This window comes from Colossoma macropomum, unplaced genomic scaffold, assembly GCF_904425465.1.
Source record: "Colossoma macropomum unplaced genomic scaffold, Colossoma_macropomum, whole genome shotgun sequence".
NCBI lineage: Eukaryota > Metazoa > Chordata > Actinopteri > Characiformes > Serrasalmidae > Colossoma > Colossoma macropomum.
In genome coordinates this window covers 30,170,437-30,191,671 of record NW_023494799.1, presented here as the reverse complement: position 1 = coordinate 30,191,671, position 21,235 = coordinate 30,170,437, and the positions used below count along the sequence as shown (strand labels likewise).

At 40.3% G+C, this 21,235-nt stretch overlaps 1 protein-coding gene across 1 annotated transcript in view; it reads right to left on the bottom strand.

The window, feature by feature from the left end:
* Window positions 1–19,732, bottom strand: part of lingo3a (leucine rich repeat and Ig domain containing 3a) — a 33,423-nt gene extending 13,691 nt beyond the window's left edge. Inside the window, exon 1 of the mRNA XM_036586098.1 lies at window positions 19,616–19,732. The gene's annotated coding sequence lies outside the window, so the exon portion shown is untranslated. The remainder of the gene's footprint in view (window positions 1–19,615) is intronic.
* Window positions 19,733–21,235: the final 1,503 nt, after the last annotated feature.

Genomic DNA, 21,235 nt, shown 5'->3' with positions numbered 1-21,235 from the left:
GATACACCGATCAGGCATAACATTATGACCACCTCCTTGTTTCTACGCTCACTGTCTATTCCATCAGTTCCACTTACTATATAGGTGCACTTTGTAGTTCTACAAAGTGGACCCTCACAGAGCAGCACAACACACACTAACACTTCACCACCATGTCGGTGTTACTGCAGTGCTGAGAATGATCCACCACCCAAATAGTACCTGCTCTGTGAGGGTCCATGGGGGTCCTGACCACTGAAGAACAGGGTAAAAGGGGGCTAACAAAGTATGCAGAGAAACAGATGGACTACAGTCTGTAACAGTAGAACTACAAAGTGCACCTATATAGGAAGTGGATCTGATAAAATGGACAATGAGCATAGAAACAAGGAGGTGGTCATAATGTTATGCCTGATCAGTGTATGTGTCACGTGTAGAGAACACATTGTAGCATTTTGCTAGCAAGCTTGTTTTGCTTTTATAATCAGTTGTAATCTGGACATTAAATTGGAGGAGCAGATTTTAGAGGGGGCTTAACTTTGTGCGCTCATCAACACTGACCAATGGACAACAAGCATATTGTTTTTTGTTTGTGTTATCGACTGTACTCTGGACATTAAAACAGCATGGACTATAGGAATTTGGGGTGGGTTTTAGAGGGGGCGTGCCCTTGTTTGTGGTGGATTTTGCCCTGATCCAGCAATAACAGTTTAACAAATTGTCCCCAACACGCGTTCTTGTTACAAGATTACATCTGGCCCTACAAGACTAGTACACAAGCTATTTCCTTCCTAATTAAACTGGAGCTCAGCGTAGCCTGGGAATCAGTTAAAATGGTAATTTAATTTAATGTCACGGTTACAGTACTGCATTGTAATGAGTGCTTTTTATCCAGTAAAAAACAATGGTGTAGTCATCTAAACAGTCTGCAACTGAATTGGTTTTACACATAAACCAATTCAGGCCCTTGACAGACTGACCCATCGAAATCTACACAGCACATTTCTAACACCAAAAGCAGTTCAATTACAGCACCCCTTTCAACCATTGCATAAGCATTAAAGACATGCAATGCTTAACTGTGACAAGTCCTATCAAGGTTGTCTCAAGATGCCTCTTATCCTCCTTCCTAATTCATTATGGAGTTTGACTCTTGGGGCCAATTACATGTAAACACAGAATGACTGAGTTACATAACCGATTCAGTCAGAATTAGCGGGATAGCTTGTAATTACTGGGATAAGGAGGAAAACAGTAGGAGACAAGCTAGAGGACATACATGGTAGGAAAAACACCTTCCAGCAAAGAGCACAGCATGGCTTGGACAGGCAGTGTAGACAGGATGGCTTCCTCAGTCTGGGTTCCGAGGCTTGGCATGCACCCTTCATTGGCTGGCGTTCTAAGTCTGTCAAGAAGCATCACTTCAAAACACCTGGGCACTGTCGAGTAGGGAGGATGGTGTTCCGTTAGACTGGGCATGTGTGCTGGGTGCGAGGTCATGCTCAGTCACTCACAAGTAGTCTGACTTTCCATCCCATGCATAGGCAATGCATATAGATTGAGACATGTTCAAGTAGACTCGATATTACAATTAAACTGTAATTCTGTTTTTAATGATTTTGAATCCAATTTTCCATCAATAATGATTTATTTTTGGTTGGTGGACTATATATTCATACCAATTGCTACAGTCAGTTCTTATACAGCACATTAAACTCAGATTACCTGGGGGGCACTAGCCAGGTGTTCTTCTCCAGAGGGGGTGGTTGAAAAATGTAGGGAAAAAGTGTCGCTTTTTTTCCTAACTAGATAACATATACACTTACACCAATCAGGCATAACATTATGACCACCTCCTTGTATGCTCATTGTCCATTTTATCAGCTCTACTTACTATATAGGTGCACTTCGTAGTTCTACAATTACAGACTGTAGCCCATCTGTTTCTCTGCATACTTTGTTAGCCCCCTTTTTCCCTGTTCTTCAGTGGTCAGAACCCCCATAGACCCTCACAGAGCAGTCTGTAACTGTAGAACTACAAAGTGCACCTATATGGTAAGCAGAACTGATAAAATGGACAATGAGCATAGAAACAAGGAGGTGGTCATAATGTTATGCCTGATTGGTGTATTTAAGTGCATCTTTGTCAATGTTTGTTAGCAATTCTTCTGTCACCACACACCAATACTGCCACTACTACTGCGACTGCTACTGCTAACAATAATAATAATAATTATTACTAACAGTAGTAGTCACATAAATACAAAGTGTATTTAGTAAACACTTTATTGTTGAATTAAATAAAGTACATACATTTAATAGTAGAATTAATGGGACCCTTATTATAACAGCACTGGCATTCCCTGCTGAACATAAGTGAAGTTATTGCCAGTGAAGTTTTTGAATGAGAATGTGTTTGTCCCCAAGCAAGGACAAAATGAATGGGTTAAAATGGGGCATTTGAACAAAATCATAGTTTGTAAATGCTTGAACATTTTTAATATAGAACAATGCATCGCACGTTTATGACGTCAGTGAGCGCAAACCGCTCAATTCAGCCAACAAGCTGCTTCGCTTGCCAACCAATCAGCAATTAGTAGCAGTACTGCTAGCGTCCTTCTGCCCAAAATTCCTTTGCTGTAGAAAAACAGAAATATACAGGTACGTTTTCTTGCCTTTTTTTAGTAACATACGACTTTCCAAAATTAAACAAAGGTTCTGGACAAATAGTTAAAACCTATTTTAACTTTATCTTTCAACTTGCTTGTGGGCACCTTCTGGCATTTTGCAGTCATGTTTTTGATATAGCAGGAGAAATATTAAGTGGCCAGGCTTCTCTTAAACTGGCTTTGATATGGATCATTCTACCAGATGCAGTCTCAGTTTCACTTCCTGTTAAAAAATACAGGGGTGTGGCTTAAATAAGGATTTGCCTATGGACAAACTTTGAAAACGTAGAACAGCATTCTTTGAATAATGTTTTTTTTTAATTAAAAAAAAAGAGTCATTATTAATCTAAATATTTCAACTTCCTTTTAAAAGGAATCAAAAAGATCTTTTTAAAAGCAAAAATAAAAAATACAAAGTATTATTTTCACAATTTAAAATTTAGGGGTTAGGGTTTGGGACATACAACTCCAGACAGAAAATACCCTATAAATGGTAATTTTTGTATATATTTAACTTATTACTATCTCTCTGAATTCCTAGGGTTTAAATAGATCATAACATAATTCTTGTAAATATCTAAGGTATTCTACTTAATTCTACTTAATTGTGTTTTTTAAACTGTGGGACAGTTTGCTAATTTGGTAGAATGGTCCATATAGCTTATGCTGGCTAACCAGCCAAAGTGTCTTGTGAGTAAAACAAATCTACTAAATAATGTTTTTGAGGATAAAGGAATTTTTGACGATAAATTTTGAGGATAAACTGTAAATATTTAAAGGACCATATGAAGCTGGCTGATAGTTCGAGACCCCATTCTAAAGCTTCTTGCCATTTGCTACACATTAGTCCTGCCTCATTTGGTGCACTTTATTCGCAAATGCCTACGAGGACCACAAAACCGTAAGGCGCACCATTTTTCATTTTGGTACTTTGAGGGATGCTCTAAAGCCCCCTCTGGGAGCCCTTATTGTGGCCTTCATTGAGGACTGCATCGCAGCAGAGAACAAGATATTCTGATGTGAATTAAAATGCATTTGTTTATCAATTTAACTTGTAATTGACCTACATTATGCTTGTAATCTGAATTGTGCCACTGTAGATAAGTAAATTAGCTCGTTAAAAAAATAAATCTGTTCCAAACACATGCTTTAAAACCTAGAGCAATTGAAGACTCCTGCCCTCTACATCCACACGTTGATCATGTCACCTACATGCAGTCTTAAAGGAGAACTGCATGGCTTAGTCTGCCATTTGAGGAAGAGCTTTACACAGTGGTGGACATACAATCAGCAGACAATCTTAATCTAATGAGATTTTGTGATGTATTGAATCATAATGCGTATTGTGATTAAGTTTGGTATTGTGAGCTAATCTGCACTACTCAGCCCTATAATCATGAAAATCAGAGTCTTCCTTTCTCTGGATTAATGATCCACACATAGCCTGCTTTACAACAGTTGAGCAACAAAGGCTCAATGCACTCCCCAGTGAAACCGCTTTGAGATCTGCTCCGTCTCTGAATGCAGCAACAGCTACGCTCACAGCTCCAGCTCTTGGTATCTCACTCGGTGCCTTCGTTGAGTATCTTTCAGTCCTTTTAATCAGGGCTCATGCTGCTTACAGATCAGCAAGAGCAATTAAACACTATTAACTAGAGTCATCAAGCAGCCATGAGAGCCCGAGCCGAGTTGTTCCCTGCTGACTGGATTCTAATACTCTTATCTTCTTCCTTATTTTCCCCTTTTTCTCAATTGCCAATTATCCACTCACGGAAGTTTAATTCTCATTGCATGGCACATCATAGTTAAGCCTGCTTTGCTGGTGAAAACCAGACACCTCTGATTGCAGCTGGAGATGACAAATCTACTGTGATTGTGTTCATTTTAGTGAATGTGTGTCACTCAAGGATGAGCACGAATGTCGATCTAAGATCCGTAAGGACATCTATCTGAACTGCGGTCACACTGTGGAGACCTCATTGGCTAACTTTTGCTCACTGATATATTGGAAACATGGATTGATGAAACTTGAGTGCATGCTATGCAGTGAGGAACATGACTGTGAGGTCAGAGCCGCTAACAACATTTGATCCTCTGTCCACTAAATCCAAGATAAGACTGTCAGTGGTGAGACAAACTGTGAGTAACCCAAGAGACTGGAGTAGAACTTCTTAAGTGACCAGGAGCCTCTGTTATTTAATACATCTATTAGGGTTGCTAATGAAGACTTGTGTCCTTGAAGATTGAAAGTTATCCTCAGTCTCCTTAGTTTGTCTTCCATGAACACGGGTTTGTACACTAAAAACGGCAATTATGTGACAACTAGTGTTTAAAGATGTGGTTACTTTAGGCCAATTGTGGATGGTTGGGTGGGTCACTGTGCCCATGGAGTACACCTAAGAATATTTTAGAGAATTTATCAACAGAAAAGTTTTTCAAAAGTATATAATAAAGGATGTGCATTCTGACTAATTCTAATATTTGAATATCTGTATGAGGGTGGCATGGAGGCACAGTAGGTCTGGGTTCGATTCCCCGGCCGGATGACTCTCCTCTCTGTGTGGAGTTTGTATGTTCTCCCCATGTCTGTGTAGGTTTCCTCCCACAGTCCAAAGACTTGCATTCAGGTGGATTGGAGATGCTAAATTGGCCCTGTGTATGTCTGTGTGTCTGCCCTGTGATGGACTGGCCACCTGTCCAGGGTGTTTCCTGCCTTCTGCCCAATGAGCGCCGGGATAGGCTCCAGCACCCCCTGCCACCAAGGATAAACTGCTTAGAAAACGTGTGTGTGTGTATCTGTATGAGTTAATGATTGGATTTTCTTCCAAAAGGAAGAAAAATGTCTATTTTTGGCTTGACATTAATGTTTCATAATCCACAAACACTGCAAACTGGTGTTATCTTTTTCAAAATCAGCCAAATGAAATCTTTAGGCCACTGTGTTTGACAGCCTTGATGAGCTAGTGAGCTAACACTAGAGATAACCAGTGCAGTACGTGGTGATATACTAGGTTGCCGCCTCTGGAAATGCAGGTCTGAGCCACCCCAGAGTCCCCACTCACTCTCCAAGCTGCTGCCACACATCCTGCTTTAGCACCATTGTTGTGGACAAAGCCAGCATGTGCCAATGAAGGACAGAGAGATCCAGCCATGCACGACTGGCAGTCACTGATAGGCCACAGCTGAACACCAGCAGACGGAGGCATAAAATGGCGCACCAATGCTCACTTGGGTGAGTAGCTCAGAGACTGACCATAATGATGCATCTTCTCTTTCTTTTCTGAGATGGATACAGACTGACTGCCACCCAAACCCGAGCCAAGCCACTGTCTTTCCTCTAGCCTCCGTCTCCCGGCATCAAAGTCTCCAGCTGTTCTGAGGCTACATATCATTTTTTCTTTTTTTTTATTTCCCACCTCTTCTCCCCCTCACTCCTAAATAAAATCACCTGTTCTCAGTCAAATTTTGGTCTCTGAGTGCGTCTTCAGGCCCCTCATGTGATTCTGTTTACAAGTTGTAGATGGTTATGATTTTTGATGATTTGTTCTACAGTAAGTTGTTCTCTTCAGAGAATGAAATGCTAAAACGTTTGTTGAGGTAAACAATGAAATATCTTTTAATTGTTTTTAACTGTTTTCGAGCCTCGTTGTGGAAATATGCACAAGCACAGTAGCCAGAAAAAGCTGAAAAACACATTTTTTGCGTTATTTGAGCTGAACACTATAAAATATTTATGTGATTTTTGTCAGACTTTGCCTGTGATTTCAAATATGTCTTTGAAATGTTAATGTGGCTCTACACTGTAAAAAATCTGAGGCAACATCAATCAAAAAAGTCATTAAAAAATAAGTCAGCATTCTGCAATCAGTTTTTTAAGAAAGCAGAACTTCTTTTTCACAGACTTACAAGTGTAAGTGAAGTGCACCAAACTCATTTAAATGTGTTGCAGCAAATAACATTTACTGTCCTTAATACTTGTTAATTTAGGTTGACGACTTACTGTTACAAGTTGTATAAACTCAGAGCCCAATTTAGAATTCAAGTGCACCAAACGGATAGATGTTCTGCTCCTCTTTTCTTAACAGTCTTTTTAAACAATTTGGTCAAATTCCAAAAATTTGAAATTCGAATTTGAATATCTTGTATTTTCATGTAATTTTTTCACATCATGTTCAGTGTTGACTTTTATGGTGAAAACAAATTTTGATGCAGAAAACAGCTATATTCATTGTTTAAGTGCTGAGACAATGAACTCGGCATGTAATTTTAGTTAACTAACAGTTAGTAGTACTAGCTTAGCCTACCATGGAAAACATTCATGATTGAACCGAGTTAGCAGCATCTTATTCGGCACTGACAAACAGATCAACATAATCAACAGAACAAATAATCGGTGTGAGCAGCATTACCTTAAATCATACAGCAAATGCTGAAGAGCAAAGTTAGCTAAATTAGTTAACCTAGCTAGGACAGCTAAGCTAACACCTTATAACACAACTATTAACTCAGCTCCGTGAGGCTAATCGCTTTTTTCCTCTCACTCATTTGTTGGCTTCAACTTTTAAACATTTTATGGACTAGTTACTTTCTTTAGTTTTGAGCCAAGTTGAAATTTCAAGCCAAGGCAAACAAAACACCTGCATCCTTTTTGCGTTCTGGCCGAACCCCTTGCGGTGCATACGCAGTACAAACACAGAGCTTGATCTTTAGCAGCAAACTTACTGACTTAATTTTTCTTAATACAATGTTTCAAGTTTTGCTTATTTTTATTTATTTGTTTATTTACTTATTTTATTTGTTTCAGGTATAAACAGCTAATTCTACGTTTAATTTTTTTACAGTGTAGGTTGACAGGTCACTTCTCACTCAAAATTATAGGAGCCTGGTCTTTTATCCCTGGAAATAACTGCTGGGTGGCGTTGGCAATATGGACAGACTTTCCTATAAGAGCCTTGATTTAGCCTAGTTACAGCCACACTACCACTGCTGTCTCGATTATCCTTGCCCATGCGTTCACTCTAAGGCACTCAGTTTCATTGTGGCAATGTATAATATACTTAATATATCTTAAATACTTCAACTGTAAGCCTTAACCGCCCTGAACAAAGTTAATCTTTTCTGAATTGTTGGTCTACACATTTTCTCTATGAAGTTCCATGATACAGAACAAATGCAGAACAAATATCTCAATAGTGATTTCAGTATTCAAATGCTTGCGCTTTAGCCAAGTAGTCAAGTTCCCATGCACATCCATGTATGACTTGCTCTGATGTAGGAACTGTTCCAGTTTGTGTAGAGCAGGCCTGAAGTACCTGGTTTTTTACCCCTAGCATCTTTTACCCAGGGAGCAAAGTGTGACCCACACACATATTTCTCTAGGGAATCATCACAAAAACTCTCTGAACTGAATAGAAGTTTTTAAAATAAATTTCTCCTTGGCAACTGTTTTTGTCCTTCCCAGAGTGCACCACCTGGAAAAAGAACCCTCCAACCTCACAAACTATAGCAACCAAAGCTTTTCTGATCAAGTTACAACAAAGGATTTACCATATATATATACATATGAACATATAGGTCAGCTTCAGTATATATTTGACAACAGAGTAACAGCTACTTATCACCAAGTCACAGCTGACCTCCCTCTAACAGGTGTGTCAGATTGCTGACCCTGTTAAATTGGGTTTGGGTGGCGTGAGTCAAAGAGGGCCCCTCGCCTCAGGCTGAAAAATTAGACCCTGAAGACCCTATACACCCAAGCTTGGGTTACAGGAAAAACACAGGGCACCCTACACATCATGCTAGCAGATATGTCCCTCATGAGACCACAGAGTAACTAAATGGTTGCTCTAAATTGTAGTTCAGACTGAGAAGATAGAGGTAGATCTTTTTAAAGCTAACAGAATGCCAGTAAGGAGATAAATAGCTCTCCAATCTGATTGCTTAAACTGGCTACCATGCAGAAGGCCGCATCTGCTAATTTCACTGCCGTACTCACCAGCCATGAACCATTGGCACAGTACCATGTAATGCATCTGCAGCCTTCAAAAATTAGAAGCAATTTTGCTCTCATTGCATGATAATAAAAGGGAGAGCTGAGATACACTGTAATCACATTTTTAAGAAGAGGAAAATGAAGGACTACATGCATTTCCTTCCATCCGTAGTGTCAGTCAGCAATCTGCATTTCCAGTCAGTGAAATGACACACGTGACTGTGTAAAAGAAATGGATTAACATATGACACTGGCCACGTTCTGTGACATCAGCATCCCTATTTCAGAGCTGGATGTGGGGCCTGGCCTAGTTCAGAGGGGTCTCCTAATCCTGTGGCACATTGCCAGCTTCTACTCCTACCTACAACCAGCGATAATCTGTACACAGACAAGACAACAGAAGGCCATTGGGGACAACTGGCACATCATCACAGTGTCTCCAAAAAAATGGGTCTGAACTGCAGCTGGCTAAACAGTAACACAAAACGTTAAATAAAAGCCAGTGGCGGATACCGTACACAAATCCTGTACTGGAGTCAAAGCAGAAATACTATGGGAAAAACATTACTCAAATAAAAGTAGAGGTCCTATATTTATATTCCTATTAGCGTTAATATAGTTTTAAAATTTAAATGTACTTAAATATCAAATGAAAAAAGTACAGTAAATTATTATAGTTGTATGTATTATTATGTTAATGAGCAATTTCTATTAAGGAAGGCTGTGCATGGGCAGACATTAAAAAAATGAATATACACAATTTTCCATTGACTCTGTATTTTCTTATTTGTAAAGCACGTTAAATGACAGCAGTCTATGAAAGGTCCTATTTAATTTAACTTGCCTTGTCTTGCCATATCCCAGATGTAGTTGATCAGCCAAGACATGTTTGGTGCTGAAATGCTGCTTCTGTAGTTTTAAGCTGGTCCTGCAATGCTAAAGATGCTAACAAACACCAGAGGTCAATAGTCACCCAAACCTTTTCCATGACTACAATCCCCCAAAACTCCTCTCAAACTACATCCAGGTCTTCATTAAGGTTGCATGGGTGTTGTGCCGAAAAGTCTAAAGATCTAGATGTGGTTTGAGTGGGCTGAGAGAATTTTTGAGGACAAATTTATAAAAAGGATTTGGGTGACTATTGACTTCTAGTGTTTGTTAGCATCGTTAGTAGCTCCAGCGCTAATCTAAAGAAGCTAAATTTGGGCACCCACATATCTTGGGCGATCATCTACGTCTGGGCTAAGTGGAAAGTTGTGTAAACTCAATTTTCTGCCAAATCACTCCTTTGCAAATAGGCAAACGTTCCTTATTACACAAATGGCATTAAATAAGTCAGCACTGCTTCTAATGAATGATCTCCTTCCCAGCAAACAAGTCAAACACAGCAGAAAAACAGGCACAGCAATGATGTATGTGTTGCATAAATAAAAACAGTTTTCTCTCCCTTCACAGTAACAAGTACCACCCCAAGCTAAAGAAAGTAGTAGAGTGAAAAGTAGGATATTTTACTTAAAGACATGGAAATATTTAAAGGGCTCATATCCTATATTTTGTATTTTTTCCCCATGAGTTTAACTAATAATGTTTGTTTGGGTTTATGTTTTTTACATTTTTACTGTAATGGAAACTTTTACCATTTTCCAACCTATTTATTAAATAGAATTAAACATGTTGTTTTTGTATTACTGTGATATATGCAAATAACCTCTGTGGAGACTGGCTGCCTTATAGTGTGCTTTGTTCAAAAAGCTGTTCAGGCCTAAACACTCCTTACAACTTCAACATAAGTGGGCGTGGCCAAACTTCTGTAGACTAAATAGACAGATTTTTCATGACATCACTGAAACTATGAATTTAAAATGTGCAGTATAGCAGTATAGTTTCTGTTTATGGTCTGGGGAGTGACCATCACACTTTCAAACTTTATTTATTTATTACATTAAACTCTTATTCAATAAAAAGTGAGGACAAATAGTTTTTCCATGATATAGGACTTATAAGAAAGCAGAGACAGTTGAAAGTGTAAATAGAGAAACAAATTTCATGTGCTTCATTGTTGTTCACCATCTTTAGAAACTCAGATCTTAATTTTATGTATTTATTTATTTTTTAAAGGCTGCTGTATAACAGGGTTTGGGCTTTGAGAGAATTACTTTAAAGCTACTGTTTAATCCCCTGCCTCCCAAAACAACTCTAGGGCTCTCAAACACAGAACCGCACATCATGAGATGCCTTATGCTGTTCACAAACTGGAATAGATGTCCTTATGGTTTGGACTAAGATGACCCTACACAGCAAAACACAACTGTTTTCTCCCCTTTGGCTGTTCTGTCAGAAAATATATCAGTCCTAAAGTCTTTAATCTGAACAACGTTCAATTCTAAGGCCTTAAAAATGTGTTATACTTTATTATTGAGCGAGGGACAGAATGAGAGAAGAAGAGTGCAAAATGTTTTAGGATTGTAGGAAAGACAGTGCGAGACAGAAGAGGATTTGCTGAATCCAAGGCCTCTTGGATGAAGGCGGCATGATTGGATGAGAGTTTGACAGGTGCTCTCGTTTCCCTCTTTGCTAGGACCTGTTTTTGGGCTGTCAAGGTAGAAATCCAATTGCGGACAGACTGGGGACGAAGCCTAAGAATCTGAGGGGACTTAGCACTGAGCCCCCACAAATGACTGACAATCCTAAGGCCTCTGTGAGACAGGCTTAAGAGCAGACAGAGGGAGGGCTGAGGAGAGAGAAAGGAAGAGAGCAGGAAGAAAACAAAGAGAGAGGGATAAGAAAGGAGTAGAGGAAATATTGAGTGCTCAGCGCTTTTTCACTAAGTCCTATGACTTCCAACAGCCCTTCTTGACCCTGTGTGCTGGCTGCAAAATTCAAGAATCATCAAGTGAAAGGCTTCTGACCCCATGTCAGAGATGAACATTGAATGCGTCACTCTCTCGATACACCTCCACAGCATTTCGTAAGGTCTGTGGCTGCAAAGTGGCTCACAGAAACTGAAATCCAAGCTCCGAGTAGCAGAGGTTTGGCATAATTGGCATTACACAACAAAAAAAGACTCTGTCCCTGGCATCACTGTACTTACTGGAGCTTACGTAATGCATTGTGCTGAATATATTCATAAACATCCCCTGATCAAGCCCAAACCATGAACAACAATGCAATGAATACCCCTACTTGACAAAGAGCAGACAAAGCAAAGCCAGGATGCCTCGCTGCCTCGGCTGGAACGTTTGGTTCAGGACGACAGAGCATTCCTCAGAGGGTGACGGAGTCAAGGTGAACTAGCGTGACAGGCTGAGAGGAGACAGAAACAGTGGGAGAGACAACACAAGGGGGGATAGAAAGGTCGAATTTAGATGAACGTTGATCATCTGCAGCTATAAAACTGCCTCATTCAGTGGTTCTGGGACCACCACAAGAATTTCTTTCTTGGGGAAAGTGAATAATTTAGTCACGCAGGGGTGACAGCCTGGAGATGACCGAGCATGCTGCATGTCTGTTTTGATGTGCATGAGAAATTCATGGCACATCCCAAATAGCCATGGTTCTGTCAGGGCAGTCCATGCGTCCTCAGCCTCCCGAGATGGATATATTGTCATTGAGGTAATGATATGGCCTTTGGGGTGGCCCTGCAGGACAAGGAGCATCGAGTGTGGCTTAGTTCCTTGCCTAGCAAAGTATGGTGGCTTTTCAACCCCTCCAGAACATAAAGCACTTCCACTGCTGTCTATCACAGCACATTTAAATTTTTTGTATCTCTTGGTTTGGCAAAACTGTTTTTGAAGGCAACCCACAATACTGTAAGTGCAGGAAAACACCCTTCATTTATTTAATTTCTAGCCAAAATGGTCAGACAAAACCAGAACACATGCAGTACTGTGCAAATGTTACAGGCACCTGGGAAAGCTACAAGAAAAAGTAAGCATTTATTTGCTCATAAACACTAATATTAGAATAAATACAAATAATTTTTATACAAAAAGTACTGTTTTATGTACGTCAATGTGTTCGCTTAAGCATTAACCTCTCCTCATGGTAGCCCAGTATCATTTGTAGTTATCTTCCTATATCTATCTGGTTTGGCCAATTAATCCTTCATTAAGCTTAATTAAGTGTGCTGGAGATGGAATTAAACAAACCCATGCGATGGCTGGGGGTGTTAAGGAGACATCTGGAACCAAACTTTGTTCTTCTAAGTAGCTCACAAGATAACTACTTTTCTCAAAATAAGAAATTCTTGTTTACTGTATTTATGCTTATTTGCATCTATTCTAATGACACTGTATATAGTGTCCCTATTGCACAGAACTGTATATTTAACAGAAAATTACTCAGAGGCCTCAGCAACTAAACATAACAAATATATTTAGTGTGTCCACTTTTGGTTTTTTACAGCTTCCATTCTCTTCAGGAGACTTACTTTCAGTTTTTCTAAGAAATCTGCAGGGGTCTTTTATCCCTACCTCCTCAGTTCAGTCTTGGAAGCTTGTTAAATATTCTGCTTCCTGTGATGTAAGGGATCTCAAACACATTCAGCGATGCTGTGGTCTGGACTCTGGAGTGGTTAGTCCATTGTCCTGAGAATAGCAGCAGTTTCTTTGTTTGATTTGCGAATATTCCTCTTTTTTATTTATTTTTATGGTTTCTTGAACAGCCACACATCCTTTCAGACTCATAGTGCTGAGTTGACTTCTCACAGTGGAAGGATGGACAGAAAGATCTGGATTTGTTCAGATCTGAAGCAAGAGTGAAGCTTGAGTTTCTCAGATCTCTCAAAGAGCTCCAATGTTGTTTATCTAATGGTGAGAGTTTTGGTCTAATCTGCTCAGAAATATCTCCTGAAAAATGAATAATGTGTACTTAATGGCTGTTTTGGCTGGTCTCTGACTTTTGTACAGCACTGAACATAAGGGCTTCATAATACAAGCAAAAGCATCCAAACACATATTTATAATTAATATAATTATTATGAACAGCTTATTCCACTAATTGCAAGACAACAAAAGATGTTGTAAGGTGTAAATGACACTGCATTTGGCATTTGTTCAATTCATACCACGTCCTAAAGCATCATTCTCAAGTAACAAATATATGTATGATTTTATGCACAGCGCTGCTGCTATACGATTGGCCGATTAGATAACTGCATGAATGAGCAGGTGTACAGGTGGTCCTAAAAAAGTGCAGATCTTGAACCTTTGTTCTTCTGAGAAAATGACTTGTGCCGGTTTTTCTTTCAACAAGAACCACAGTCTTTTTAGGACTACTGTAGGAATTATAAAAGGGAAATTATGCACTGTCAAGTGTATTTCAACCTTTGGCAAGCATATGGAGAGTGTTTCTCCAAAATACCCTGTTTTCTTTTTGGGTCTTTAGGCTTCTGAATCTTGTAACCTGTCATCTTCTTTCTTGTTTACCTTAAATTCTTCCAAGAATGATGGTCTTTTCCCTTTGAATTTCCAAAAGATGTGTCCCAAAAGGTGCTCTCGAAAGTCTTTGCCAACACCAAAGTTCAATCACTATTTTTCCTCTTTTGCTTGTTTATGGTTTACCTTTCAAATAAAGAACTACTGAAGCTTTTTCGTCCTTGCTCTGCTGAGTGCTAATCTGTTTTGTATCTGACTTAAATGCCTGGATCCTTATGTTTCACATTCTGTATCAAAAAATGTATAATATTGTGATGCAAAAACAACAATACATAATGTATAGTGCAATATGTGTATCGCTACACCCCTAGTGCCCATATAGGTAGCCTTACCTTTGGTTTTTCCATCCCCACATTTCTCACTGCAACACAGACAAAGCAAAACCCCTTCAAACTTACTTGGCTTATTCTACGATTGTCAGATTCCAATATACAACAGATCCTGTGTCATTTTTCTAGATGTGACCTCAATCTTGGATCCATCAACATAAGCATCTTGACACATAGTAGCAAGTCTCTCCCTTGCGATTCCACCGTGGTTGGAAGCCGAGCATCATTACTAAGTCCATCTGATTAAATGATCTAGGCCTTTTTGACAGATACCTCAGGGGAGAGGATGCAGGAAGGAGTCTGTTTAGATTGATCTCACGCACCATCTGTCGCCATATTGTAGAGTAAGGCACGGCAGAGGCATATTAACAATTAAATTCGTCCGTGGGGAGCAGGCAGTGTTTTCATGACTAACATCGCACTCAGTCACTTTAACTATTGCGGAAGATGTTAAAATCAGTCAGTTTCAAATCTAGGACACAGACTCCTGAACCAAATTAGATTAAAGAACTTTCTGGAATATTTCTATTGCTACTTGCTAGACAATTGACTGCATCAGGCTTGGCTAATGAGGGGAAAAACACAACTCTTTCCATCGTTAGCTCAATGTACTGCCCTCCCATGAGGAGAGATGAATTATTAATTTACGTGACACCCGGCTAAATTGCCTTGTCTGCTTTTTTTCTGCCCGTAGATCGGCCTTGTAAAAAGAGTCAATGAGATGAGTCATGACTTTGTAATGCAGAAAAGAGGCAAGATAGAGGCCTTTTAAATTGGTATTAGGGCACACAGTGTGGGGAGAGAATGAATGTATGGGAGACATGGCTCTATCATTCATTTTCCATCACAGTTTTCACAGCCCAGTCATTGCACTTTGACAGACTACCTCTATCAGCCCTTGATGATAGGTCTGATGATATGGCGCCTTGATAGGTCAGGGCTCGTCTTGAGAGCAACTCAGCGTCCAGACCTTGACTGCCTCGGCCAGATTTCCAATCTGTTATGAGCAGCTGTGTAAAGACCATGGCATCATGATTAATCGACACAATGCCAACATCTCAATCAGATAGGACTGAGCAATCAATTACGTCTTACGCAAGATATCCAGCCCTTGTGTAACCTGGAGGGAGCCAAGAGGTGAATTTCCAGTGCTGAGGGGCTATTTTGAACATGCATTTAAAAAATTAATGAATCACCACCTGCTGACAATTAATGGGAGGGAAAAGGCAGGAATAGGTAATCAAATACCTATCCCATCAAATCAATCACATAACGGCAGAGGAGGACAAATGGCTTTGGGCTGGTTTGATGAGTATGTTGTTAATCCAATTACATAAATTAAAGAGCTGGGAAAGACATGCAACCTGAGCCTCTGCAGAGGCATTAGGAAAGTACTGTGGCCAAGGATGGCAAATTCGAGTCTGCAAGAGACAGCTAGAGAAGCAAAAATGCAGTCAGCTCCACAATTATTGGCATCCTTGGCACAAAAAGTTGGGTAAAAATGATCATAAAAAATGTCTTTTTAGTTAATTAGCTCAATATCTTATGAACAAAACGTAACTGAAGCATGTTCCCACTTATTTTTCACTTTTTAAACACTAGGAAGGCCAAAACGGTCATTTAGTATGTTTAAAATTTGGCTGATATATAACCATAGGTACTGACAAGGTGTGAAATACAGGGATCCTGAGGGCAGGGCCCCTAATTAACCTCTTCAACGTACTGACGTTATGCTGTCCATTAGGGAAAAATAGATACTCAAACACAAATTCAGTGGAAAAACTCACCTACAATCACTGAACTTCTGTCTTTAATATTCTTAACTAACTATAGATCTGCCTCAGGGTGGCACTGTAGAAAACTGGTTCCCTCTAGGTCCTTCTTAGCCTAGCGGCTGTAGCTATGGTCGGAGTACCTGTGAAAAACATTACGATACGCTACATTATATTTGTAACTCTGAAAATTGCCCAATTTCCCAAGAGATTGGTGGGAAGAGTGAACTGTTGCTCATTTCTCAAACCAAAGACGTGTGTAGGAGATGTGTAAAGTCCTAGTTAAAGTGTGGAAGAGCACATTTCCAAACTAGAAAAGGGCCTTTCTAAAAGAACATTCATTGAACCAAACATTATGGTGCCATGGAAGCTAGCACCAGCACCGCTAAGGTGACTGTTAACAGCCGGCCAACACTAGAGTAGCCAACCAACTTGAGACTCCACAAATACCAGGGAAGATTTCACACACTGGGTACTGTTCTCTGACTTAGACATTATGAGATCAATATTACAAAGAACAAAAAAGTATTTCTACCTCATACAGCCATTAGTGGTCATTTTGAGTGTGTACATTAGATTGTGTTTCGTTTCCATGAGCCATCTCTTTTTTTTTCGCTATTCCAGCGAGTCAGCTGTTGTTTTAGCAATGGGTATCAAGCAGCCAACTTGCCTCATCTGTATACTTCTACCATGAAAGTCCCTAGTGATCATTTTGACTGTATACATTAGACTGTGTTTTGTCAGTGTGGGCTCTTTTTCCTACTATTACAGAGAGTTGTAATTCCAGAGATGATGTTTTTTAGCAGCAGTTCTTCAGTACTTACATGATCTAATTTACCTTAAACGATATCTGAAAACAACTGATAAATAGTTTACAAAGCACAAAAAAGAACAGTTTAACACAGGCGGTAGCATAAAAACCCAATGTTACAAACTTTTGGTTTGCTGCAAATATGTGGTAAACACAAAGCTATATTTTGAAGATGTTTGCTTTTACACACATGAAAGAGAGATAAAAGTGTGATGACCTTTATAAATCAAGCAATGGCTATAAAAAAAAAACAACATGCCTGAAAATGTCCATGTCAATTGTAAGGTCAATAATTAAGAAATTTAGAACAACCAGAGTGAAGCTGTGAAGCTGTTTGAAAGAGGTCAAGTGTATTTTCCCCCACGCACAGTGAGGAGGACAGTTAGAGAGGAAGATAACAAGAATCCAAAACATGCATCCAAAAATGGCTCAATAACCACATTAAAAACCTATGAGTTGAAAGAGGACTGAGGACCCCTAGCTCACTCTCTAATCTCCACAACCACTGTTGGTTCACAATTTAGAAGTCTGGGGAACCCATCAAACATGAGAAGGAGAAATTGATAAGAGCATAAACACTCACAGTCACGTTTATCTACAGCGTGCTAGAGCAGTGGCGGGCAGGCAGACTGAAAGAGCCCCCTGCTCAGAGAATTACAGCAGTCCCACTTTTCCACCCTGTCCGAGTGAATTAGGATCATTCGGCTGGTGTCCACGAGGACTGAAAGACCACTGCGAGAGCAGGGCTCAATGGTGAGCTCACACTGTTTAGGGATGTGGATTTGATTTCAGCACAAAGACTGTTTACATGAATTTCTGAAGATGACATCCAGTGTGCAGTAATCAGCATCTTAGGGACTGTTCTGACTGCTCACATAAGCCATGCTATATTAGTTAATATGTAATATCCTACAAAACATAAGTAGGTGCAAAAGAAAATGATGTGAAACCATGTTTGTTAGAGCTGTAGAAATGCAAAATATAAGCTATTTTCTCCAAGAACTGCTTCCTCATTTTACCCCTCTCGTCTTTTGAAGATTCATGCTTTTTCAGCTCAGAGCTTCTTGATTCTTTTAATGATACAGCAGGGTCACAGGCTAACATCATTACCTTTGAGCACAGCATAGTGCAACTAAAAAGAGAATATGTGAACCTGAGTAAGTGCATTAGAAGGAAAAAAAAGTAGGCATTCAGTGAAACCTTCAAGGCATTCATCTGATGCAGGCCAATATGAGTGATTGTACCATCTATGTGTCGCCAGAAGCAAAGGTCCAGACAGTAATTTCCCCTACAAGATGATTTATGGAGCATACAACTGTTCTCCTTTCACTCTAAAATTACAGTCAATAAAGCCACTTCAACTTGCACTTTGTAGAATCTCACAGAGATTGAAAAAGCAGACTGAAAAGCGCAGCACTGATTCATGCCTTATACACTTCTTAACCCTGTTTGCACCTAGGTACCTCCGAAAATCGCATACCTCATCATCTTACAAGCATCTTCTGCTCACTGTAACACAATCCTAGAGTTCAAACGGCACTGTGACCTTCCGGCAATAAACAGGACACCCAACCCTAGCCTAAGTGCCTGTTCTTCAACTCTCCAGAGGTGACACATGTCCCTAAAGCTTCTGTAGGCATCTCAAGGCCTTCTTTAACAAGCCCCATGAAAACAATGGCACGCTGTGGCACCATAACTGATCTTATGAAGAGACATCTCGTCACTTACGGTGCTGTGGACAGTTTAACATTCACCCTTGAAAATTCCCTCCAGACCAATGAAGCGCCTAAATGTGATTCACACATATTGTGGTGCCATTACTATCGGCGATCCCACTGAGTGATGACGAGCTTGCCGCCGCTGGCTGTAGAGATGCAGGCGATTATCAGTTGAGTGTAAGGTGATGAGGCTGTGATGTCCAGCGATATGTGAGTGTATACAGTGAAAGGAGATACACGGACAATGGCGCTAACCCACATAATGCCCAGGCAGGAGCTTTAGCAGGCATGGAGATGCGCATATAACTAAGAAAAGAAGTGGACGCTGTAACATTGTTACAAGAACAAGGACACTATGTGAGGTAGTACGGATGTGAGTTGTGGGCAACATTGCTGCACATCATTAGCTTTCTTTGATGCTGCCTCTTCTGAATTCAACCCAGTTTCAAACTGTTGAAGAAGCCTGTGCTTTCTACTATGAGCCAATAAGGCAAATCAATAGCCCTACATGAAGGACTAAAGCCTGAATTGTGTGCTGTTGAATCTGTGAAGCATTGTTGCACGTTATTAGTTTTCTTCGATGCTGCCTCTTCTGAAGTCAACTGTTGAAGAAGCCTGTGTTTTCTATCACGGGCCAATATGAGGGAAATAACTAGTTCTACAAGAAGGAATAAAGCCTGAGTACCTTGTGTACCATTGAATCTTTGCAGCGCTGAACAGTTGTGCAGTTGTATAAACTGTTTAAGCTGTTTAGGAAGGCTGGATGTTGTACCATGAGCCAATACGAGACACTGAGGAAAGTTCATTCATTCATGCAATTTATAAGGTAAATGGAGCATGCAAGATCCTTCTTTTTACTGCCCCTGCCCCGTAAAATATTGGTGTTGGGTTGCAGTGTAAGAGTACTCACCCAGGACTGGAACTTGACAAGCGATGCATCCACATCAGCAAACCTTGACAGCTCGTGAACATGCATGTGGACGGCTGTCTCGAGTCCAACTGTGTCCTTCCTCAGGACTTCCACTGGAATCTTCCAACGAGGCTTGCAGATGCAGCAATATCTGTCTGTGCTATCAGACATGGAGCCCCCCTTTTCTTCAGAACAATCAGCTTTCTCTCTCTTTCTCAGTCATAGTCTGAGCCAGAGCTCAGGGAGAAAGCAATGCACGGCCAGCCTGCTGTTCCTCCTGCTTCTTTTGTTTCTCACTGCTGGCTCCCAGTAGGCATCGGTCAGAGCGCCTCACGCTACCCCACTGACAGGAGAGCTGGTGGGGGGTGGGAGCCTAAGCACTGGCTGGAAAAGTGTGTGGGAGAAAAGATTGTTATACGTCAGGGAGAGTCCTATGTCCTATTTCTGCCTCTCTTCCCTAAAGCTGCCGTGTATGTGTGCATGGGGGGGGAGCTACTGCCTCTCTCTCTCCCTCTCTCACTCCCTCTCTCTGTCCCCCTCTCTCTCTCCCTCTCTCCACCACTACGGCTGCACGGCATCTAAACTCACTCTGCCAGCTAATAGTCAGACTTAGGGATCATCTAAAAAGTCTGTGCAGCAGAGGGAAACGTACAGGGGTAACCTTCTGGGCAGAGATCCATCTGGAACCACCACATTGACATCTGAAGGAGGGAACGGCACTGGCTCATGAATTACATTACACAGACTTGACAGCTTTTCGAGAAGCCAACAGTGTCTTCACAATCCAGAGCTCAGTTACTAACTTCGCCACACATTCCCTAACCAGCTGGCAACCAGCTCCATTGAGGATTGGATTTTACTCCACAGGAAAACAGACAGCTGCAGTCTTACTGTTGTAGTGCACACATGACCTCAGCTTATCTTAATCAAACTTTGTGCTTGGGATAAAAAAAAAAACAAAAAGGATTTTCTGCTTCTTTTTTCATTTTGCTTGTTTATTTGTTTATTTTTTTCACCAAAATATGATTCACATATCACACGACTGGTAAATGTGTCATATTTGTAATGAGGCAAGAAGAAAAAAATCACCTTCTCAGAGCAGCGTTCCATCATCTACTGCATCCTTTTACAGGTTAATTTAACACGACCATTTCCTGAAATTCTGTATCCTTGTCTGTACATACCGCCATTTATAGAGAACATAAGCAACAGGACACACTTTGTGTGCCAGCAAGACTTCTTATAGAAATGCTGTGATTCCTATATAAGGTGCAAAAGTCAGAGACCACCCCTCATTTGTTTAATTTCCAAAGTACAAGTTATTCATTTTTCAGGGTCAGGAAAAAAAGCCAAAAACACATTTTTAACAGAAGCCTTTTTCAGCATTTAACGTGTCCACTGCTTGCCTTTATAACAACTTCCATTCTTTTTGGGAGGCCAAAGAAATCTGCAGGGATATTTTTCCACACCTTAAGAGTCCAGTCTTAGAAGTTGGCTGTATTTTCTGCTTCTTATGATCCAAATAATTCCAATAACACATTTAGACTAATTTCTTTTTCTTAATAACAGCTTCCTTATAGTGGATAGACAGAAACATCTGTGGATTTTTTCAGATCAGAA